The sequence below is a fragment of the Chroicocephalus ridibundus genome, chromosome 2, assembly GCF_963924245.1.
Source record: "Chroicocephalus ridibundus chromosome 2, bChrRid1.1, whole genome shotgun sequence".
NCBI lineage: Eukaryota > Metazoa > Chordata > Aves > Charadriiformes > Laridae > Chroicocephalus > Chroicocephalus ridibundus.
Window position 1 is genome coordinate 41,370,250 of NC_086285.1, and position 25,418 is coordinate 41,395,667.

Sequence of the window (25,418 nt, forward strand, 5' to 3'; positions counted from 1 at the left end):
GGAAAAACTAAGCATGTTATACACCTAAATCTGTTTTGAAACCTAGTGCTTGCATCTAAGAACTTACGCTTTTTCTGTAGTTTTCAAATCCAAGAGAGAGAAAATACGCAGTGTTTCGCAGTGTTTCTCATTGTTTCTCATGAATACCAACAAATTGGTATTCATTGTGGTTTGAATAATATATACCTGACATTTGGATACGGCAGTATCATTTGGTAGTTTAGAGGACAGTAAGATGCAGCACTGAGCCAGTGGAGAAGATGGCAGGCAAGGGACTGCAGAAGGAGAGAAAAGACAGGAGCTTTTCTGCCTTTGCAGTGGTGTATTTTATCATATTAAGCCCTACTGAGTAGCAGCTTCCCTGGTAAGAAATCTGAGTTACTTTTCTGAGATACTCCTGGATTTGGGTGCTTTCTAAAACAGACAGCTCATTTTGGCTTCATACCTCCCTCGGTGTTAGTGGTGCTCTACCTGTACTGTGCTTTATTCATTGCCATCTACTAGAATAGGCAAAATAAAAATTCTTTCTAGATCTCAGTATGTGCTGTGATGCAGGAGGGACACGACCAACTGATGCTCCAGAGGTGTGTTTCAGATTAATACTGTTCAGCAACCTCATTAATGATGAGCATGCCTTAAAACTTAGAAGACAATAGCAAACTGGGAGCAAGTGCAAACACACTGGGCGACACGATCCAAAACAATTTTAATGCATTGGAGAAACAGTCTAGAAAATTAGATGTTTTTCAGTAAAGGTAACTGTAGGAATCCACACTCAGTAGAATTAATCTGGTCTATTAAAAGAGGATGAAGAATATCCCCACTACTGCTTTTGGGTTTTTTGTTTGTTTGTTTGATTGATTGATTGATTTTGGGTTGGTTGGTTCGTTTGTTTTTTCAAAAAAAGCTTTCAGTAGCGGATAACAAGATGAAGACAGACCCTTTACATCATTGTGTTATGAAAAAGGTCCCCGCTATATTGAAAGTGCAAAGTGAAAGACTGATGAAGTATTTTTTTCTCCTCTAATCAGCACTAAAGGCCCTGTGTCCAATGTGGGGACTTCAATGTCAAAAATAAACAATTACTTGCTTTGTTGTTAATCCAGCAGTAATACAAATGCAAACCAAAAAGAGAGGGGTTGCGAGGGAGGAAGACAAAACAAATTAGAGGTTTAGAAAACATGGACTGGGAATGTGGAAGATGGAGGGTAAACACTGACAACATCTTTCATATCTGTAGAAGGTAGCTAAAAATAAGAGAATAAACTCTTCTCCCTGATCCCTCCTAATAGGACAAGGGCTATTGGATTACATCAAGAGAGACTTAAGATTAGACATGAGGAAATTCTTTCTAATATTAAAGCTTGTAAAGGCTGAGAATAGCCTACCTACAGAGATCTGGAAACACTGCCTACTTCAGGACTTGAAAGAAATATCTGCAGGAGCAACCCTGGTATGATCCCCTTTCGGTCAGTGAGAATAGTACTCTTCAAGCCCTATTAATTTCTATACATTGCATATTTTGTAATGTTTTTACATATTCTCCCAGAGGATTTTTAAGAATTATTATTCATAGAACCAAGAAAACAGAGTTTGTCATGTGAATATTCTACATTTTGCCAGGCATTAAAGCATATATCAAAAAGAAGGTCCACTCAAGGTCTAATCAAAGTAGTTGTTTGTTTTTTTTCCCTGAGAGTGAGTCTGGAGGTGGTTATATTCTGAAAATACTGAGGATGTCAAATATTGGTGCAGAAGGAACGGTGGTACCTTGCTGAACATTCTGTTCTTATTTATTATTTTCTACAGACCGACAATAATGTTTCAAAATAAAAATACTGTTTTGAAATACTAAGACTTTTGCTGGAAAACTGATGAGTAAATGAAGTCTTTGTAGATCTTTCCACAAAATTATACATATAACTAGTCACTCTTTTCCCATCCCAGAGAACCCGTATTGATGTTGGCTTTCCGTCAGCTGAAAGTTGGTGCACTGAAATTATTTTCCTCAAAAGCCCACTCCCAGCAGTAAATAACGTTGCTTTTAAAACTGCAATTTCTCCATCCTGGGACTACTTCACAGTAGCGTGTCTAGCCAATGTACTTCCCTGGTGAAAAAGAAGGCCGAGGGCAGATGGCACCAGGGAGAGGGAAGGAAAAGAAAAAGAAGGCATTAACATTCTCTAAAGACTGATGGCAAAGTTGGTGCTCATTCCAATCTTGCAGGAAATTAGTTTTGTATATCAATCACCATTACCAGCTTTGCAGTGAAAGGGTCAGTATTTTGCCCTAAGCGAAATATAGATCATCATTTATTTTCCACAGGAAAACCTGAGGCAATGAATTAAAAGAAAAAGCTTAAATAACTGCAAATTTTATTCTGCTTCAAATACCTGACCTCCTATATCTATGTTGATCTAATATTTCACCATGTAATTATTTTAAAGTGAAAAGAAAATACAATTGATTATGCTCGTCCTTTTGAGGGTATTTTGATATGCATGCGTGAAAGCAGTCTTGTATATAAAAATTAACCTAAAAATGGTAAATGTCATCAGCATATTCCGCAACTAGCACAAATAGCAAAGTTCAGCATATATTCTGCTCATATACCTTTCAAAAGGTGCCCTATATTAATACATTATATATTCCACTACTGCAGATGCATTAATGACATCAAAACATGTACAAGTAAACCATCCAAGTTCACCATCGAAAAGCCATAACACGTTTAAAGATGCAAAGCTGCTCCTCCTCATATAAACTTGGTGATTATCTGCAGGAATAAAGGGAAAAACATTCTAAAAGCTTACAAGTAAGCTTACAAAGAGGGAATTCAAATCCTCTTCTCACCAGAACTTCTAACCTAACCAGAATGTGTCCCTCTGAATATATTACTGTGTTGCTGCCTGTGCACAGTGCAGTGCCCTAAATTCAAGGTACAGCGTTAAAGATATAAGGGATTAAAAAAACCGCAAAACACAAACTACCAAAGAGGAGTAGGAAGGCATTTGAATTGATGCCTTGAAGACTGAATCAGCATTTCTTAGCATAATATTATGACAGTGCTTTAAGAACTACTTCAATAATAAATGATCTAAAATCGAGCTGGAAATTCAGTCACAGTGAAATGGAAGATTTGTTTCTGGTGACGCAGGCTTGCAGCACTGTGCTATTTTCATACCAGTGGCCTGCAGCAAATATTCATTACTGCAACTGTCACTGCTTGGCTTTGGCGTAGAAGCTGATTGCTAATAGTGTATGGAACTGGACTCCAGCAGCAAAAAAAAGGGAACACTTCAGGATTCACAATAATCCATTTGTGTTCCCGGTCTTAATATAGCAACGGAATAAAAAATAAAAATATTTAAAAAATTACATTAACACATAATCTTGCTCACTGGCAAAATCAAAGATTTATTTTAAGAAGACGACCAAACCAGATGAAAAACATGCTGTGAGAATTGACTCCTTTGGGTACTACGATACCATAGTTCAAGTGGAAAACTGCAAGTGTGTGATTAAGGTCCTCCTAAGTAAGCAGGATTAATTTTATATCCCAGCTACAAGACTCATGAATTTTCTTTCGGCTGAAGAAACAGAAAATTACGACTCATGTTTTTTTTCTGAGTATGTGAAAGCCTCACTCATCAGTTCCTGCTACTAAGCATAAGAATTTCTTATCCTGAAACTATAAATAGACCCACAGAGAGAAAAGTGCTCTGACTTCAAACAAATCACAACTATTTATAAGCCTATTTTTTCTTCCATAATCTCAAGTGCATTTAAAAATATCTGATTTAGCACATACCTATGCATTCTGGTCTCATTTAAATCAAACTTTGCCTTTGACATAAAAGGTTTGAGCATTTGGCCCATAATGCTGTCCAGGAAAAACCCCAAACAAACCCCCTGCAGAAACTAAAAAGCACGTTCTTTCTCATGACAAACAGAACTTGATAAGAAATACTTCACTATACTGTAAGACCTCTTAGTATTGCAAAAATGTTGTCAGCTGGATTCCTTATAGCAAACTTGCATCAGGTAACAGAATGTTCCCGAACGGGTGCTTGATACTACCATGTTCAAAAAAGTCTCAACGTATTATTTGCCTGCCTACTAAGAATTGGGTCCTCGGTTTCCTTGGGCTGCTTTGAAAATCCAATGTTGCATGTCCTCTGTGGTAATTACATTTGAAGATAAGACGTAATTTCTTTTGAATCTATAAATATAACAGTGGAGTATATAAAAAATGAAGTACCATCTCAGAAATAACTGTGTGACTGACTTTTTTCATGCTTGGCTGACTTTCTGTACTCGTATGCTAAAACATAAGCATGTGTGCTAGCACATTGGCTGGCTCTGGCACTTGAACAAAACACTTTGAGGAACTTTGACTCAAATGTATCAGCTCCTCCTCCTTTATATGCGAGAATAAAACTTGCATATTTTGTGGTTCGTGGATATTTGGCCCACTACAATATATTGTACAGAAAATTCTTTTGGTATCGTATTATGAAAATTCCAGTCATTAGACTTAGTTTTATATTCAAAACATGGATTCAATGTATTTTTTATAGATATATCCTCCCCAGAGTGGATATCTTTTACTTGGAGAGTCTGGAGTATATTTTTAGAGCTTAGAAGGACCCATGTACTTTTTTTTGTAAGGAAAAACTAATTGCAATAGCATGTTTTAGAGAGTTAAGTACCCTACATCACACTTTTTTGGGTATAAAAGATCAAAATATCTGAATGACAGTTGCGTACTTCATTACTTTATGATAAGACCTCCTTCAGTGGAGCGACACAAAATATTGGAAATCGTGATATCTACCTGAGCTGTAACAAGACGGATACTAATTAATACGCCATAATGGAAGAGTCAAGAGCTCTGAAGTAATAAACAAAGCTGTGTATGACCAAACAGGAACAGAATTTGAAAATTTTTGATGAGTTGCCTTTTCTGATTTTGTTTTTTAAACACCAGCTATTCACCTGTTTTCTCTCCCTTCCCCTGTCACTGACCTGGCTTGTTAATCCCTTTCTTGCGAAAGTTCCCTGTTATTTTGCTTTGTCGAGGTGTCCATCGTGATTGCTTTCAATATCCAGAAAATGAAAGGATGAGTGTTTCTAAGATACTGCCCAAGCCTTTCCTCAAATGCACGGAACAATCACTACTGAGAAACTGAAGAACTGCAAACTTTCCCAGGACCAGCACAACAGCCAAATACCAGGAATTTTCTTGGTTCGCAACTGGAGAAGCAATGACCTCAGTATTTCGACCAGTCCCTGTTTTTTAACACTTAAATAAATCACATTATACACAGCGTTCATCACTCAGAAACACAGGATGAAGAAACAAGTGGCTCCACAACAAGTGGCCTCGTTTTGCTGCTGCCTCTACTCCATGCTTCCCAGTGACATGCCTTGGTGGTGACCTGATGGGAGCGAGACAGAAAACAGGACGTCTGGTAACAAAAGTTGTCCAAAGCGAGACCAAGAGTGAAGAGAAAGTAGCAAACTTCATGTATTTGCTCTGTGGATTTTTTTTTTTTCCTGCAGTTAAACTCAATTCTGCCAAGTCCTAAAATGACCTTCTTCATTAATTAGCAGTACAAAATTTTCTAACGAAATTATACCTCTTTTTTACTAGCAGTTCCCTTCGTTTAAAGCACAGTTCATTAATCCTGAACAGGATTAACCGCAGAGGGATGACTGCATTCCTGTTGAGGTTAATTGAACTGAGCTGGCAGCAACAGCAACAGCTGGGGGTAAAAGGCCCGTGGAAAGGGAAGGAGGAAGGTAGGGAAATGTCACGCTGCGTCTGAGTTCTGGGTTCTCAGGCAAATGTAGCTGACAAAAAAACGTGACTGGAACGAAAGGAGACAATGAGGAGAAACCATTTATTTTTCAAGTTATTTTAAGCAACTCTTGGTGACGACTGGGTTTGGGTGCTGAGCCGTCCTTTCTGTCGTATAGATTTCTCTTCAGCCAGGCAGAAGAAAAACGGCTTTCGTCAGCTATGAGCGAAAGGGTCCCCCCGCAAGAAGCTGCAGGGGAAGAACGGGTCGCTGGCTGAAGCTGCTCTTGGCATTTAATTAATGAGGCTCGTGTAGTGAGAAATTCAATTGGAAATCAGGACAAAGTGGTTGTTTAAAGGGTGGAGCTCACAGCCAAGCGCAAAGAGGATTTTTGCAGATTGTGGTCTCAGTGGCCCTGCTAAAATAACACATTTGCTATTTTGACTCTAACTTGAAGGTTACACACAAGGCAGGGTGTTAGATTTCATTTAGACAGATTTTTATTTTGGGGGCTGCAATGTAAAACACTGCTTTTAGGATAAGGAATAAAACACGCACGTGGTGGTTTAATCACATATATAGAAGTAAAGCTGGATTATCCTATACGTAGGTCTCTCATGCTTGGCAACAACAAAAGCTATGCTGGCAAACTGCCATCAGTTTTACATCTGCACATGCTTCAATATGCATTTCCCAACTTTCAAGTAAAAGCAAACACAATCCAAAATATATCTGTAGTTTATCTTAATGCATGAGCAGAAATTGAGCATCAGTTGAGTTTACCACCAGTAAAAAAGAAGGAATGGAAAAGAATTCCTTAAAAGCTAAAAGCCCACTAAAGAAAACGGTTCTGTAAGCTGTACTACAGTACAATGAATTTGCCTTGAATGTACCTTTCTGCAGTATGGAGGCCAACATGTGCGCAGCAGTCCCCATCTGTATTATTAAACTCTCTTATCCTGGTCTGCTGCACATGAACTGCCTGTTGCTCCTTGGCTCATACTGAACTCCAAACTCTGCCCAGAGATATCTGGGAGATTTAGCTTTGGCCAGAAGTCATCCGGAGACAGCTACAGCAGTGGAAATGAATAGACGGTCGTGTTCCCATGTCCAGGAACATCCTTGGCACCGTGTGAATCACTAGTGTAGACAATAGTCCAAAACACTATTTAAAATAGGCCGTGCCTCACCACCAAGGTCTAGGTGATATAGAATCATAGCATTGCCTAGGTTGGAAGGGACCTTTCAGATCATCTAGTCCAGCCATCAATCTAACTCTGACAAAAACCATCACTAAACCATATCTCTATGCGCTATGTCTATCTGTCTTTTAAGTATCTCCAGGGATGATGCCTCAACGGCTTCCCTGGGCAGCCTGTTCCAATGCTTAATAACCCTTTGAGTGCAAAATTTTTTCCTAATATCCAGTCTAAACCTCCCATGGCGTAACTTGAGGCCGTTTCCTCTTGTCCTATTGCCTGTAACTTGGGAGAAGAACGGATTACACCTAGCCAGTACTGGAGGCCATACTTCCCCAAGGACAATTCAGGTAGTAACTTTTGTCTGTGTCACTAACAGCAACGGCTGCAAGGTATTACTTCCCCACCAAACACCTATTAGGGCTTTAACTCAAGCCATGTACCTGGAAGAACAAATTGTCGTTACCGAGGCCAGCACATAATTATGATTCAGCCTCTGCCTGCTACTCCTGCGTCCCCCACGTGCCTACCCCGCAGACACGGGGAAGGAAGCAGCAGCCACGCTGTTCTCTTTCACCTTGCACTATCAGCCGCAGTGAGGGAAGCGAGCTCTGAAAGGGGCTCTCCCGAACTCCTCTTTAACAGAGACATAGAGCAGACGCAGTCCAGGCTATGCACTACTGGAATCTGAGAAATATTTTTCACAAAACAAGCAGGCTATTTAAAACTGGATATCAAAAACAATTTACTGTGGAATCTCTCTCCCAGCAATCTGCCACCAAAAACAAAGAAGCGCGGAGAAGTATTAATCATTGGCAGAAGGAGAGAAAATACATTGCTTTCTTTAATCAAATGGAACAAGGAAAGAACGAGGGAACTGCACTGCAGATTGCATATGGATAGCTCTCCATTTTAAGCAGGGAGCTGATTTGTTTTTTGCATTGTAAGCAAGTCGAATTTCCTTTTAAACCTCCATCTAAACTTTACATTTCAAAACAGATTTATAGTCCTAGAACTTAGAAGTACATTAAAATAACTGGAATCCAGCTCAGAATTTCTGAGAACTCTGACTTCTGACCGCCTCATAAGTGTAATACCTCATGGCATTCTCCTGTCTTGAATCCAGGAATAATTAAAGCTATTCCCTTTACAGCAGCTTACTTCCTTTACTGGAGAGCATTGAGCTAGTAAATCTGTTTTTGGCAATAAACTAATGTTGTGTCTAATATAGGAATTGTCAGAAGCTGTACAAGCATCTGTTGTAACTGTATAACTTTTTTCAGCGGAGTGAAGGCAGGGAGAGCAGTGAGAATACATACACTCTTTCAGACATCTGTCTTGGAGTGCACCATAAGTAAAGCCTGTAGCAGATGTGTTCTGTGGACTGATCAGCAATGGCTTTCTTACAACCACCTGCTCTGCCATAAGTAGTTGAGATACCAAACACCCAAGTTTTGGAGGAACAAATTTCACAAGGAATTGATGAGAGAACAGAACAGGAGGTGGTAGTGTTATTATCCGTAGTCTTTAGAGTAACTACGTGTTTTGACTTTTCTGCTCTCCAATTTAGGTTTTTAGTAGTCCTCTTCCGTACGATGTTTTTACAAGGAATTTTTCCTTTGGCTGACCACATACTCTTGGTAATATGTTTCATAAATTGACAGGCACATTCCAAGAGCGGTACCCAAGTGAGTGCCAGGGAAAGGAAATCTCTCTCAGTTTCTGGACCGTCTGTGAAAGGATGTTTTACTACTCACAATTGCAGATACTATGACCATCTGTTTAACTTGCTCTTACATCTCCAGCAGGTTCCATCATCTAAAATAAATGTTCCTGCTATTGCCTGCATTCCCTCTACTCCTTCACCTCTCCAACTCAACGCAGGTCGCTTCTGGGCCAAGCCTGAAACAAAGGGCTTATGAAACACCCTGTGCCATCATTACAGTTAAAGGCATTGAATGACGTTTACAGAGAGTTGTACAGACAATCCAGACCAGCAATTTCTAAATAACTTGCTGTCATCATAGTTCATGGCATGATTTACAGGGTTTGGTTTGCTTTTTCTTACTTTTTTTTAAATAAAACGATTATTTTTTGCAACACTAGCAGTCTCTGTTGGCTACCATGTGTCAGTCTTTCTTCTATCTTCAGGCAGTCTGCTACCAGCTTAACTATTAGTTTAATTACATTAATCGTCAGAAGCAACATGTTAAGTAACGACAGCGAGGTTGGATGGCTGGTCCGGAGATTAGGCAAAGAGCAAGAGAAGCCTATCTGCTTCAGTCATTTAGTGGGTTCCTTCTCCTCAAATTTGGTCTTTGTCAGAAGAGTCTGAAACAACGCTTTTCATCTCTTCCAGTGGTGCTCCCTGGCACCATCCACACATACCTAGCAGACAGGTTATCAGTGCTTTGCTGTTTGGAACGCTTATCTAGCCAATACTATAATTTTAGCATGCAAGCTCTCAACAAAAGCAAAATGGAAGAACTGATGCTTTCCTAGACCAAAGGTGTGCTTCTGGTGAATTATAAAAAGTCTTTTGCACACAAGGGAACAGTGAAAATCACAAATGGATTTCATAATGGCACCATTCATAGATATCATTCCTAGTTTCAAAGCTTGTAGGATCAAATACATTATTTAATTTAACCAATTACACATAAAACAATGATAGGATTGTATTTTAGGACGCAAAGCTAGCAGAATAGGCCTTAACAAGGAAATGACTGCTCTCAGTTCACAGTGACAGAAGAAGAGAGCAGCTGCATATTAATGAAAATTAGCATCAAAATGGCAGCACAAGACAAGCTTTAGCAAACGTTTGCAGGATCTCAGATGAGGCATTTAATTCTTGCTATGCTTTGGCTTTCTCTTACACATTCTCTTCTCTTATACGTTAAAGGCCTGCGTCATTTGGAAAACTAAAAGTGACATACATTAATACTCATAGTGGCATAGTTAATTTGTTGGATGGTTTTGTCTAATACTTGCAAAGACAAAAGTTCTGTCACGTTGAGTAAAGGTAGCTACATTGTAAGGGGAGTGATTCTGAGGCGATTAGTCATAGGCGAAGTGAGAGCTGCAATCTGTTCAGAAGAAATGTCATGGAGGGACATTGGAAGAAAACAGCCCGATGCAACAGGAGCAGGGCTGCTAATAATTGCAAACTGTTTGTGCTAGTTCTGTAATGGTCGGTCTTTTCACATTTTGTTTTCCAGTAGGGGAGGATATTAATGAGCATAATTACAGTTTTTTATTAATTTCTTTGGAAGACCCAAATTGGAATTCTCTACATGTGCCACGTTTTCCTTTGTATGCAGCTCTTTCCCTAACAACATAACACAGTAGCAACAAAAGTGGTTTCAGCTTCCCTTCTAAATGTGGCTGCAAATACTACACCATTTACAAGATCATACCCTAGTTCCCTCTGTTACTTTTTTTTTTCCTTTCTTGTACGTGACAGTTATTCAGTCATCACTAGATCTGACATCTTTCAGACCCAGCATTAGTTCTTAGAAAAGAGAAAGCGAGAAAATAAAAGTTCTCGCTAGGAGTGTAATATATCATACTGCTGGTTCCTTAGTTTTCCGTTTGTCAGATTCTGTCCCGTGTACACTATAAAAAAGAAAGATATATGAATAGGAGTCCATGAAAGCACCAATACAAGCCCAGATATTTGAAAGTGGCCCTCATTTGCAGGTAGTTTATGAATAACTGAATGTATTTTTCACATTCATGTTTACACAGTATCGAGGTGAATAGGTGCAATTTGCCTGCCTCGGCAGCTTTTCAGCCATATCATTATTTTTAATGAACGTGCGAGTAAGAAGTATCACACATCTGCAACAGTCAGATCACCATTCCACAGCCACACCGTCACTCATCTTAGCATCAGGGACTTTTCTTTACAATCCACGTTTCCTTCACAATAAGTAACGTTTTTAGCACTCCTATAATGCCATCAGATTTTATCTCAACAAATCCAGTTTAAAGACCTACTGATGAGCAGAATACACAGAGAATGGGGGAAAATAGCAGCAACTGGAGCATACAATTAAAAACAATAGCCCAGAATAATTCTATGTAAGGTCTGGGGGGTTGCTGGGGGGGCTGTTTGTTTTGGTTTTTTTTATGATGAAGAGTGTATCTTACCTCCTCTTGCTTATTCCTCCTTAATAGCTAGCAAATAATAACATGGTGATTAATTTTTTCAATTTTTTATTCGGGAAAGGAAAAAAGTTATTTGGATGAAAAATATGGAATTAAGAGCCTAATTCTTTGCATTAGCTTTCAAAAGTCTTGGAAAGGAGTTGTAGCATGACTGCATTAGTAGAATAACAGCAGCTGCAATAACATACTCCTCAACACCCTTCAGCTTCTGCAGCATCCAGTACAAGAACATTTAAGCATCTCTTTCGCACTGACATACTACATTAGACGTGTTCACAGGATCCTAAGGTTGTTACCATAGCATACAAACAAAATTACAAACGGGTTTGCTTAGGACCACTTTGCCCCATACAGCATTTTAGAAAACTCCACACAGGCTGTGAAAGATGACGGCACTGCATTTCTGAAACAAAACTTCAAATATGCCAGGCCCTGAAATGGCCATACACACTATGACATGCTGATTTCCGTCTTTTAGATAATTTCAGTGCTTTCATTTATGAAAACTAGAAATGATGAATCCACAGTGTAAAGAATTTGGCCAATACTTGCACAAATCGTTTCCTTACATAATGCTTATGCATTATCCATTTGGCAGGCAGGTAGAGAGCTCGCTTAGCTCTCCTTCAGAAAACCTGCATCAGTTGTGACCGTGTAAGCCAATTGATTATAATGGTACTTTAGCTACAGTCTTAAGAGGTATATCTATATAGATTTTTTTAAATTTTTTTTTTTTTTTAGTGAGTGAGAACAAAAGACTGTAAATTGACCAGAAAAGAGAATACTGGTTCCTCTCTCTCAAAGTCTCTGAATTGTAGATCAAGTCAATCTATAGTTCACCAGGTGTCCTGATCCACGATCATGAGAAAAATGCATACACTTGTACAACTGCAAGATTTTTTGGTAAAATGAAAAACAAGAAGGTGGGAAAAATGCCCAAAGCAACAAATCCAGACTTCCACTACCATGAAACCATTAGCAAAAACCTCGCTGCTTCCCTCCTCTTCAAAGGGCTACACATTACCTCCCCTCCCTCACAAATGAAAAAAAAAAGTGAAATTAGCACGAAAATAATTATACTAGTGCAACCCAAATACATCATACTTATAATAGACTACATTAGTGCAAATGTTTTACCACTAATTTGGAAAACTGTAGGGTTTTGAAGCATTTGGCTTCAAAATAAGCCTTCCACCAGTTTTCCCAGAAGCTGCTGCACTGAGCTTCCCAAGTCTGTTTGCTGTATAGCACACACATATCTGATCTCTTGCCTGTCCAGATAATAGCAAAAGCAAGATTTGTAATGGCTGTGCATTGTTTACACATACATAGAACATAAGACATTTCCATCTCTCATTTCCAGGGCAGGAAATCACATTGGATAAACACCTGAATATCTACTTCTCCTAAAACGAACTGTGGTGACAAAAAATAGCCGAAGATCAGGGTAGACATGACTGAACTCATTTAATCTGAAATTGTGCTTTGCATTATCAGTAAAATTCTGCAGGAATGGAAAGTCCGTAAGTCAATCATAAACATCACAACTCAGAGATGACAAATTCAAACACAATTCACTTCTTCTATCCTTAGTTTACACTTGTTAGTAAAGTATAGTAGAGATGATATTCCAACACTTCAAATGCTACAGCATGCAGTAGAAGACACAGCTTTGAGATGATAACTCTTAGAAATACAGTATAAAGAACAGACTTCACAATTTTACATGGTGAGGCTAAAAATTGATTGAAGAAGAGTAGAGTCACCATTAGCTACGACAGCAAAGCACTGGGTGCTTTTTTAATATAAGCAGACCTCAAAGGTATACCTGCTTCTTAAGCCCTTCACCTTTTAGGCCTGTATTTTAAATATTGTTTTAAGCTGCTAACCGTCCATAGCACATACAAAGGCATCTTGAAACAAAATTCAAAATGGAACTTCTGAAAGCAAGCAACTAGCACAGTTTCCTATTTACTTTTCCTTCTTTTCAACTGGAATTTAAAAAAAAAAAAAAAGGGAAAAATATTCTAGTGGTTGAGGGTTTTTCCAATAACATTTTTTATATATTTTTGTGTACCCTATTATGTCTTGTCTGTCTACTTTTCTACTTATGGGAAAAGCCAATAAAAAGCTCCATGTAATAAGCAAGCAACCAACCACTTAAAATCCACTTACTGCCCATTTCAATATGTAATCATCATCATTGTCTTCATCAGGCTGTAACCTCTCATACTTCACTGACAACAGGACTTAGCTATGCCAGAAAAGATGACCTGGATTTAAATGCCTTCTAGTTTTCGCTCTTTTGGGATCTAAAGACATAGCCCACCATAACTGACATTCCAGCCCCATATTAAGTAAGATTGTGACTGCACACCGGATTTCTTCTAACTCGTTGTCTCAGGCAGAATCTCAAAGAACTTGCCCCGCTTTGGACAAACTGCGTATACTGATTTCAACCTTCCATTTCCTCTATTGCATAGTTCTCAGCACAGTTTACATTTCTGGATTCATAGCAAGCACATAAGCAAGGCTTGGAAATGGATCTTTTCCTTCCGAAGAAACAGTCATAACTTTAAATCATTCAGTGCATGAACTTGAGAGCTAGCAAGCAGATTTTTCTAAGGCGTTAATCACAACTTAGTCAACTGATCAATGTATCTCTCTGCAGACTTAAGTTTTTCGCTAATGCTACAAAAATAAATATGATTGGACTGGAAAGCATCCATGCTTGGTAACATCTTTCTTTTTGTGACTTCAGGCTGTAACAGCTGTTTCAAATGTCAGCAGATAGGGCAGAATTAAAAAGGATAGACAATGTGGACAGGGGAATTGCAGATCTAACCTATCTGTGCCTAGTGCCAAGAAATCTGCAGATGGATAGCTGATTATCAATTCTTTTATCTAAAGTTATTAATACTTTTAATCAGTCCAAATGTGCAGCTGCCACGGTGCCAAATGAGATGAGCCCAATAAAGACCTCCTCTGTGCTCTACAGGGATACTGAAAAATGCCACATAACAATTGACATCCCAGGAAAAACAAGTTTTAGCAAAATATTAGGATAATCAGTGTTTTTAAAAAATATATTTGACGTTGATCCTGCTAGGTTTTATGGAGCACACCCATCTAGTATATTTCCCTCAATGATACAGAGGGAAATAACAAACAAAAAACCAGGCTTCTCATTCCATTGCACATAGGTGAAAGTCTCTTGCGAGCTGATTACATCATTTCTCTGACTGCCAAGTCATCCTCTGAACCTGTTTCATGACCTAAAACATTCCTTATTTCTTATCAACAGTAATCACTAAAACTAGAGAAGTACTTTTTATGATCTCACTTTTGCTGAACTAGTATGATAGGTTACTGCAGCGATGCTGCTAAGTTGGCCACTGGTAACACTGGTCTAAGACGTGACATAATCAAGTCATCCCCAAAGCAATCACTAGGAGTGATTGCAGTCCCCAATCACTATAGGCTGAATTTGCAGCACCAGAGTCCTAGTTACTCTGCTTGTTTGTTCAAATGCAGGTTAAGACCACAAATCAGAATTTTTCTATATGTAGCACCAAAAATGGAACAAGATAAATTGTTCTTGCAACAGCAAGAAGTCTGTGAAAAAGTCTCAAAAATGGGATTTTGCAACAGATCCCTTCCACAAAAATAGTGTGTTTTTATCTTTCCACGTATTCTTGTACGTCAGATTATAATTGCCGAAACTAACCAGTTGAATTTAAGGGAGGATGACAATACCTTTAGGCCTAAATTGTGACCTACCTTTTCTTAAATATAATTTCTCATACCTGTTAGCAAAGTCCATGTAGTTCTTTATATGTGTTTTTTCCAAAACAAATGCTTCAATGATGTTTTTTCTAAAAAAAAAAAATAAATAATGCCAGCATCCATACAATAACAAACCAATCTGCATGCACGATGGAGGGGAACAAATGGTAAATATATTTTTGCTCTTTCAAGCTTCCAAGAGGTAATGTTTGCATCAGCAACAGTAAATCAAATGAGTTTGGAAATTATGAAAAATATCTCAGCAATGTTCTTATAAACTGGAAACATATATTTAGCTCAAAAGTTTATCTACTCAGCCTTTAAAAAATTTCCATTAGTCTTGTCTATGTATGCTGCTTTTTTCCCTTTGAACTTTAAGGCCTTTAATGCTTTTTCCTTTCAGATTCTCTTCTTTTTCCCCAGCCTAACAGCTCAGTAATTCACAGGCTGCTGCTTTATGACCAAAGTCTTGCACTGCGCTGGCTTGTATCACCAGTATCAGCAGCTGCTGTTAAATCACCTGTCAAATTTGCAAAATTCTCACTCAATTTACCCTGAATGTCAGACTTGCACTTTTTTGTCCATGTTTCTGTTCATGTTGTTTACAAAAGGGTTCTGCTGGGACCAATGGACGACTAGCTTGAGCTTCATGCACAGATGATCCTTTAATACCAACTGCCTCTCCACTAGGAAATGGAGAACACAGCAAAATTCAAATGTAGGTTGATGTTTTATGTACTGGGTTGCATGAACCATTGATTCATGTATGAAGTAGACAGCTTTGCATCTGGAATATCTAACTGGAAAGCCAACAGTTCAATTTATTGTGCAGATACATCACAAATTCATTAATTAGTGTGCAATATACTTCTCTGTTTTGGAAACAATTTTATCACTTTGCATATGTGGAACAAAATTGGCTTGCACATGCAATATGCCAATTTCTATGAAAACTCATTCATCAGCGTAGATCAGATGATGATAATAAAATCTTGCAAACTGTGCTTACAGAATTTCAGCCCAAAATGAAGGTCTTTAACGCAACGTCTACTCCAGACCAAAATGTCTAGAGAGTCAATGAGATCTCATGAAAATTATTCCCATCAGTTATGGCAGTTACATGAGGTCTCTCAGACTTTTGGAACAGACCTCTGAAATAATAAAGGTAGAGGGATATGAGGAATGCTTTGGGTCAGAGGTTTTTTCATCCAGATAATAATAAGAATTGTGTAATCACTCCTATATCACATAACCAAGAATGTTCCTCTTGGATGCCATGGCACTATCAGGAGAGTGAAAACCCTTCAGCATGTCCTCAGTTCTTTCTCCTGCTCCCTGCAAACATGACTGGATTGAAATCTACATCTGCCAGACCAAATCAATTCAAAGAAATTCAAGGTGAAAAGCCTCAGATTTGGTCTACAATTACTACTATGACCTCCGAACATAAATCTTACAGAGAAGTTCACAGAAAAATTGATTAGCTACGATTTCACGTTAGTGAATCCCTGTCACCAAGAGCTCTATAGGTCCTGAGCATCGAGTCATTTGTTTGCAGAATGCCCACTCCAGCTGCACAGTCTAGGATGCTGCATTATTTTGTACACAGTTAAACACACACACGCACGTGCACACACCATAATGCTTTAATAGTACTAAAGAATCATTACTGCCTCCCCGGTGCAGTTTGTTATGCAAGGAAGGCAGTTTTTAGCCACTGACAGTGAGTTTCACCTCCTGGTAAGGTACACTTTTAGCATTTTGAACGTGTACCCTGTTGATACTAAAGCCTCTGTAATAAAATGTGATAGTCAGTAGTATACAGCAGCTCCATTTGTGAATCCGTCTGTCAAGGACACACCTCACTGCTTACCCTGTGAAATATTAAATTGCTTACCTGCATGAAGAAAATACCATTTGTTGTTGTTTTAAATAACTACATTTTTGTCTGGTTTTATATTCACGGATCAGCTTGCCTGTCTTCCTCTCTAAATCACTATTTTACTTTGAGCACTCCAGTCCACATCCATGACAGCAAGAGTTACAAGAGTTAACCCTTCTACATTTGAATACCTCTGACCTTCTAAACAAGTTTCGGACAAAGTTTCAAACTGCCGCAATTGCAGTAGTAGTAATACCTACAATACTTATTTCCTGATTTTTCAGACTGAAGTATTGACCGTGATATCATAAACCACTCTTTCGACAAAAATAGTGCACAGGTATGATCAAGAGGCACCAGCATCTTTCTGTACCAGGTGTTGAACAACGTGGTTTGATTTTTCCCCCCCAGCGCTCCAGAAGCGGTGAGCCTCTTCAACGCTTGGTGAAAGATCTCCTTGCTCATTTTAATGGACGTACTCACTGAACTCTGAGCGTCTTGACGGAAATGTGTCAAGCCTATTTTCTGTAAGGTTTTCTTTTTTTTGGTTTCGTTGTTGAGAGTTGGTGGGCAATAGGAGGGTTTCTCAGGGATGAAAAACAAAATCTGGGTTCTGCTGCTGTACCTGCACCCAAATAGTAAGAATTCTGAGTAAACACTTCTAAGGCTAAGACAAGACAGCTTTTTTACTCACACTTTCCTAGCATGTATACCTGGTACAATCAGAATTATTAAAATACTAATACTTGACATACCTGTATGTCTGCAGCATCATGGAAAAAGAAAATAAACCAGTGTTCTAACAGGTTTAGACCTTAATTTACACAAGCTTGTTTATAGTGCCAAATTTGTGTACAAGTCTTTGTAGGACTCATGCTGTCACCTGAGAATATTAAGAAAATGTGGCAGTAGGTGTGCTGTGGGACTATAGAGGAAAAAAATCTGGAAGCCTATTTAAGAGAAGCAGGCTTTATAGAGAGATTTTAAGAAGCAAAGGATATGGGGGTTATCTAGCACATGTGAAGAGACAGCTGTTCCAAGGATAGAAGTTAAATAAAAAAGCAGACACCAAAAAGGCATGGAATGAGACAAAGGAATCTCCTAGAAAGCAATCTGCACAGAAGCCCAGGGCTGCGAGTGTTCAACAGGCAAGAAAACAAAGACTAAAGAATGATTTTCCTATTTTGATGTAAAGCTTTTGATCACAGACTTAAAAAATACATACATTTGTATGACAGAAGATGTTTGTTTCACATGTTTATCTTCACTGTTCAGGGAAGGAATATCACACAATGGCAGAAACGAAAATTCCGCTTACTATTGTGTCCACCCACAAACGTAAAACACAAGAACTCCATTTTGAAAAAATATTAATATTGCCATTAACTTAAAAAAACAAAAACCCTCCCCCAATCCTTTCCTCTGTGTTCATGAGTTTCAAACACAAAAGGTATCATAAATCACATTTTCACTTCCTTTTTGAGCAGCACTCAGACACGGTACTACTATGTTCTTGGATGATTCTATATCAACCGCATGTATTTCATGTAGTAACAGAATGATTTGTCTGACCAAGAAGATGTCACTATCATTCACAGTCTTCACCCATGAATACACAGAAATTTCTCTATAAAGAATTTTCACGGATAATATAAAGAAGTTGGTAAGCATTTGATACTGAATATGGGGTACAGCATGATAATTTCTTTCACAGTCCAAAGATCAGTCACATGCTTCTTCGCAAATTCACACTGAAATATGCCTACCATTTTAGAACACCAATTATTTTTTTTTAATCAAGCTCTCAGATGATAATTTAAATGACTTATAAAGACAAAATACCAGGTGTTTCAAGCAATAACGGCACAAAACATTCTCTGCGAGATAAGTAACAAATGCTGTAAAGTGAATTTGGAATTAGTCTATCACAGTTTTAGAAACTTTTGTCCTGCATCAGTACAAAGAAAAACCCAACACACCACACCAGAAGAGGTTTAATGGTCTATAAATATATTTCTCAGGTGTCTGAAGGTAGAATAAAAAACAGTCATTAATGGATCATTAAAAAAACAGAAGTTCTTTGATGGCAGCAACTGCCTGAAATAATTTTCCTCGAGATTACAGTTCTTCCTCACTGAATACATCAATTATTCTATCTAGACAGCAAATTTGGCTTAATTACCGGTTCTCATCTCAAGCACTAATTTTCCCCTGTTTAGAATAGGGGAAAACTTACTTCTTTGTTACTCAAGAAGCAACCTAGTGGACTTGTTGACACAGATTTAATGCGCTGAAAGAGAAACTTTTACCCCCTGATTAGTCAAAAAGAAAATTTAAAATATTTTTAAATGAAATCCAAAATGTTTAAATAGTATCTTAATTGCAGAAAACTGCAAAGATTAAATTATTCACAAAATTAGAGTTCATAGATATTTTAAAAAGTGAAAACTGCTGAAAAATTTTCTTAATTTAGTCACACAAATAGAATTTGGCAATCCAGAGAAATGGGCTATCCTTTATTTAAGGTATTCAATTTTGAAATTAGGTGAAAATCAAATCTACTTAAGTGCAGGGAGTAGAGGGAATGTACCTAACAAGGATTATGAAAATACTGCAATAGTATTTCAGTAAATGAAACGGACATATGTTTGAGTGAGACTCAAAGTATCTTTCTGACAAGGCATTTCAGCCGGTCTTTTAATTTAGCAAATATTATGTTTATCTTGGGAAGGGAAAGACGGAGAGTTATTACAGGGTGATTAGAAACCCCCAAAATAAAAATCCAATTAAAATTGACAAATATAGAACTGTATATTGCATATGATCTTTCATAACAATTTTTCTTGCCTCCTAGGGTGATCTCTGTCACACTCAAGGAATAGATGTCACTAAACTTTTAAAAAAAGGAAGTAAAAGGCAAGAAAAAAATGCACAAGAAGTTTTTAAACAAATCTCTCCATTAATGCAAAGTTGGTTTTGGGTTTGAGTTTTGGTTTTTTTTTTCAGTTTTCTCTGCTTTGATCTGTCAAAAGATTACTGTCTCTCACGACAGGGAAATTAATAACTTGGCTCCTTTTCTACCTGGATGGATTAAAAATTCCATCTTTTTTTCCCCCCAAAAAGGATGGGCAAATAATACAGCACTAATCATATCCCCCAAACTCCAGCCCCTTTGAGTCAGATACTCCAGTATCTTTTGGTAAGAGGGTTGTCCAACTGAAATCTTTACCTCTTATCACGCATGCAGCCCCAGATGCCCTCTCCACTTCCAGCTTAATGGATAACAGATGTCAAGCTCTTCTCTACAAGTGTGACTCTTACGATAGTGACTTTCCTTGTCTTACAGACCCAGTGAAGGGATTTCATGGATCATTCGAGAACACTATAAATAACAACTCACACATGCTGACTCGCTTCTTATTGAATATATTCTAAAGGCCTATGAGCAGCAGCCTTTTCAATCCAACAGATTTACATAAATCATACTTTGAGGTTCATTATGGTCTTACAAACATCTGGACAAGAGAAAATAAACTAATCAGCACTCAAGAAGATTTAGAGTACGCTAATAATAAAGAACATGCTCAATACATACTTGGAGCCCATGCTTTTACTGGAGGCAACAGGAGCTGACAAGGACAGCCTCTCTTCTTTTATACCAGAAAGATTTACCAGTTACTTTCATCTCCTGGCAAAATGAGTTTAACTTCAGAAGGAACTATCAACATTTCATTACAATTTCAACCTATCTGCATTACTGATTGCCTGAAGTGACCAAGCTAACTCTAAGATAAAAAACCTGCTCTCGTCTCATCTCAACATTGCGTGTGATGCTACTTGGCCTACGTTACGCACATACGGGTATTTCAATCACTCACAGAGAGGTAAAGACATGAATCAAGTCTGTACATTTTTGAGGGAGAGAGTAGTCGGTGCACTGAACCACAAGAACTGCGAGTGCATCAAAATCAAACTGGCTCAATTTAAAATAAAAAAACGCATTTAACTCCTGCATGCGTGTTAAAATATGGCTTTCTGGGCACAGGCTTTTGATGGTGGATGTAGGAATCAAAATGTTAATATAGCAGGCATAATGTGGCCATGTTCTTAGCCTGGAAGGGTCTGATTGAACGTTGCACTTTTCAGCAATCATGAATTACTGACTGGGAGAGAACTGTCCAGAACTTGCTTTCCAGAACTTGCTTTCCTTTATAAGACTGCATTTTTTTTTTTTTTTTCAGGGACTGCAATTGGACAATCACAGCCAAGGAGGCTGAAACTCAGAAGCTAAGACAGTTTATATATACTTCTAATATACTACTACAAGTGATGTAAAACAATATAAACTGATATAAAAATAAAGGTATCCATGAATCAGGAGAATTTCTTATTAAAAATACATTTCTGAAAAGTCTGTCAGTTTCTTACAGAAGTCTGTGAAGTATTTGTTTTTATTACCTGCTCATAATAGTATTGCAGAACTGTTCCCGTAATTTTAAAACAAATCACCATCTCTTCAGTGTAAAGAGACTATAATATCTGTCCTAGACTAAAATGAGACTGTCTCAATAATCATATCAAATCCAAGCTATGTTTTAAATCTTCTGAGGTAACCTGTGCTGCCTGAAAGATTTACACAGTTCTGATACTGGTTATCTCATATTCCCAGGGGGATGCATGTCACAGCTGGAGGATCAGCCTGGAATTTAGGCTCCATGGATTTTTTTTCATTAGGCCCTTAAATGTTTGGGGTCTGAAGTGAGAAATAGGCCCTAGTATAAATAACTAAAAAGAAGGTTAAAGAGTATACGTTTTTAATGAAAATAAAATTATTTAAATATTTATTTTATTTTGCTGCAATGAAGGATTACACTGAGTGCATTACAAGTACATATTTAAATGAAAATTAAACCAATTTTGAAATATAATAAAAATGATTCTCTGTATATGTGTATATAGATAATTAAATTCTGTATCAGCAGTTTCAGAGTCTGAAATAATAAAAGAAGCACAATGAACAGAATACTTTACCTCATTTTTGTAACTAGATGATTTTATGGAAGACTTGGCATTAATTCCCATGAACTTTTCACTGTGGAGTCAGCTATCATTTTGTCAAAATCACATCTATCATATTATTTCTTTCCCACAATCAAATAACCTGATCTAAGTTCAGATAGCCCTCAGACATCTCTGGGGGAGACTTATTTTTATTCATTCTAATTTGCTGGACACACACTCCACAGCTATGCTAGCAAACAGCCCTATCGCCCACAAAATTAAAACAACTGAGATATATGCTGTCCCTTCACTTTACACATTGCTAAAGATTTACTGAATGCTGCATGGGAAATTTGCTCTCCAGCCAAACTGTGCAAATGAAAGATAATGTCAATATTGATAGAGAGCAAAGAGCGAGGAGGGCACAGTGGTCGGCACATGGACCTTTTCTTGACAATCTCTTCCAAAATTTCCTTTTCTATGGTGTCTGACAGGCTGAACTACTTAGCAGTCAGCTTGCTACGACAAGCTGGTCCTTCGGCAGTTTAAACAATTTGGTGATGAATGTAAAAGTTCATCCTTTCTTGGAGTGTTGTCCATAAGCAACACATAAATGCTTACAGGAGGTAGCAGGTCCACCATGCAGCAGTAATTTCACAGTGCTTTTTTCTTAAATGACAGAAGAGCCCCTCTAAAGATATTAAGGGTTCAGACAGTGGAGCCTTCTGGAAGGAAGGGACCACATGCAGAGCAACGGCTGCACCGCAGAGCAGCCAGCGCTGCTCAACACCAGCCCTCTGCTAATGTCCAGATTCACTATTCCACTGAAGCACACAAGTAAGAATTTCACCATAAATGTTTCCAGCTGAGACAAACTCCCCAGCGTGTCCATTTTCACGGGGGAGAGGCTTAATGAACATCTCTTAAATAAATACTCGTTAAATATTAATTTTCTCTTCAGTTTTGAAACCCACAGCTTGTTATTCGTAATTCTTCAAAGCCACCCCTTATTTTCTAAGCATGATATTGGTACTGTAAGAATGGTGTTTTAACCATTTTGGACTGCTAAATAATTGGATTTTTGGAGACACTAATACAATTACTTCACTACTGGGAACTTCCCAGTGAGTCCTGTAAGTGTGAGTCCTTCCCACAGGATGCAGTTCTTCACAAATTGCTCCAGCGTGGGTCCCCCACGGGGTCACGAGTCCCACCAGCAAACCTGCTCCAGCCTGGGCTCCTCTCTCCACAGGGCCACAGGTCCTGCCAGGAGCCTGCTCTAGCGCAGGCTTTCCATGGGGCCGCAGCCCCCTTTGGGCATCCCCCTGCTCCAGCCTGGGGTCCTCCATGGGCTGCAGGTGGATCTCTGCTCCAGCCTTAACCTCCATGGGCTGCAGGGAGACAGCCCACCTCACCATGGTCATCACCATGGGCTGCAGGGGAATCTCTGCTCCAGCACCTGGAGCACCTTCTCCCCCTCCTTCCTCACTGACCTTGGTGTTTGCAGAGTTGTTTCTCTCACATGTTCTCACTCCTCTCTCCCAGCTGCAATTGCTGTTGCACAGGTTTTTTTCCTTCTTAAATATGCTATCCCAGAGGTGCCACCACCGTCACTGATGGATTCAGCCTTGACCAGTGTTGGGTCCATCTTGGAGCCGGCTGGCATTGGCTCTATTGGAAATGGGGAAAGCTTCTAGCAGCTTCTCACAGAAGCCACCCTTGTAGCCGCCCCTGCTACCAAACCTTACCATGCAAACACAATACAACCTTGAATAAAATGATGTGCTTAGCAAAACTCTACACTGAGCAACATCAGATGCACCACAGATAGGTAATGATTTTTTTAAATGTAGGCATTTATATGAAATGCCCAGAAAACACTCAGAAAATGTATAAAATAAGAGGAAATGGCAAGTTACATTTGCCCAATAGATATTAAAAGACGTAAATTCAATTATTTAAACGTGCGAGAGTATGAATTAGATGAAAAAAATCATGCAATAGAAAAGTGAGATAAAAACCCCCTACTTTTTAATACTTTGAGTTACAGTGTATGACTGAATTTCCAAATACCTTTCCTGGAATTCAGGAACAAGCAACTGAGAATGGGGGCGTTTTACACATTCTCAATTAGGTCAATATTGAAATTAAAAATCCCACAACTCATATGAACCTGATATTAAGAATTAAATATAGTTACTCTGAATGGGTTATGGGAAAACTTTTACACTAATTGCAGTAAAGTTTACAGAGGAAGGATAGTTGTGTAATTTAAGCATTATGCTGGTTTTCCAGACAGGATAAAGGCCATTACATGACTGGGGCCCATGTAATAAAATTTCAAAACCAGGCATTTATCATGCACTTTTGATCATCTCATCCCTTTCTCTGCCTCCTTATCTGTCTCACCCAGATCTGTGTATGCCATTCAAACCTCTTCAGATCTTCAAAGAGCAACGATTTGCCAAAAAAATCCCCGAAGAACCACAGCCAGAGATACCTACTTCCATTCTCTCAAATGTGGAATAATGAAATTTCTCCACAAAAATACCCAGTCTAAAACACAGGACAGTCAAGCAATAACGCATTTAAGATCCTTGCGTCGCTGCTGTGGTATAAATAGGAATTTTATACCACTCAAAAGGGACCGGTGGTCCACCTAGGTCAATATTCTTTCTCCAACAGTAGCCAACACTATGAGCTTGAAAGGAAAACCAAATAAAAAATGTTAAAAAAAAAAATCAAATCAAACAAACAAAAAAGACCAAACCTCAAACCACCACCATTTCAGCAGGGAGTATCCCTAGAGAAGATCATCTTGTAGTGCCTAGAAGCTGGCTTATGTCCAAAGCTGTACAAAAGGAGGCACAGCTTTTGCTTTGAAACTAGCTAAATCCTTAGACAAACAGTTTTTTAAACATCAAACCTGTACTTTTTAAAGCTCTTTCAAACATGTCTTAGGTCTAGCCGCACCATTACTTCTCCCCAGACTGGTCCCCTGAGGGACAGAGAAGAAAAGAAAAAGATTTATCTTTTCCTGAAGAAAAAAACTTGTCCGCATAAATATTTAAAAATGTTGTTCAAATGAAAAAAAAAACACAAACCAACAACCCAAATTCACGACTGTAGCTTCAAACTATTCAGAGCAGGATAGAAATTGTTGTACACTCTTAAAGACAGGGTTTCCATTTAGAACCGCAGACAGAAAACAGAGCAAGTAATTCTATCTGACATCACTAGCAAGACAACGAAAGGCCATCAAACAGGGCAGCCTCCAGAAGTGTGGGTTTTAAACCTGTCCGATACCAGTGAGAAATGAGGAGCTGGCAGAATATATATTATATATAATTTCAGGATGTAGAGGGAGGGATGGGGAGTTTGCAAGGAGCAGGGAGGGATGAGTATTGTAAACAACCAGAAACAAGAATGACCCTGTCTGGAATGGGAAAATCTCTTTGTATGTCAAAACACTAACCAAACACTAACCAATGATCAAAGAATTCTTCCCTACATTTACGGCTTATTCCCTTACATCTTATTTCAGCTATTGCTGTTATGTTCCACTGCATCCAAATG

General features: G+C 38.5%; 1 protein-coding gene across 4 annotated transcripts in view; it reads right to left on the bottom strand.

Moving 5' to 3' along the window:
- Nucleotides 1–25,418, bottom strand: part of ZNF385D (zinc finger protein 385D) — a 447,035-nt gene that overhangs the window by 12,781 nt on the left and 408,836 nt on the right. The gene's annotated exons all lie outside the window — the stretch shown is intronic.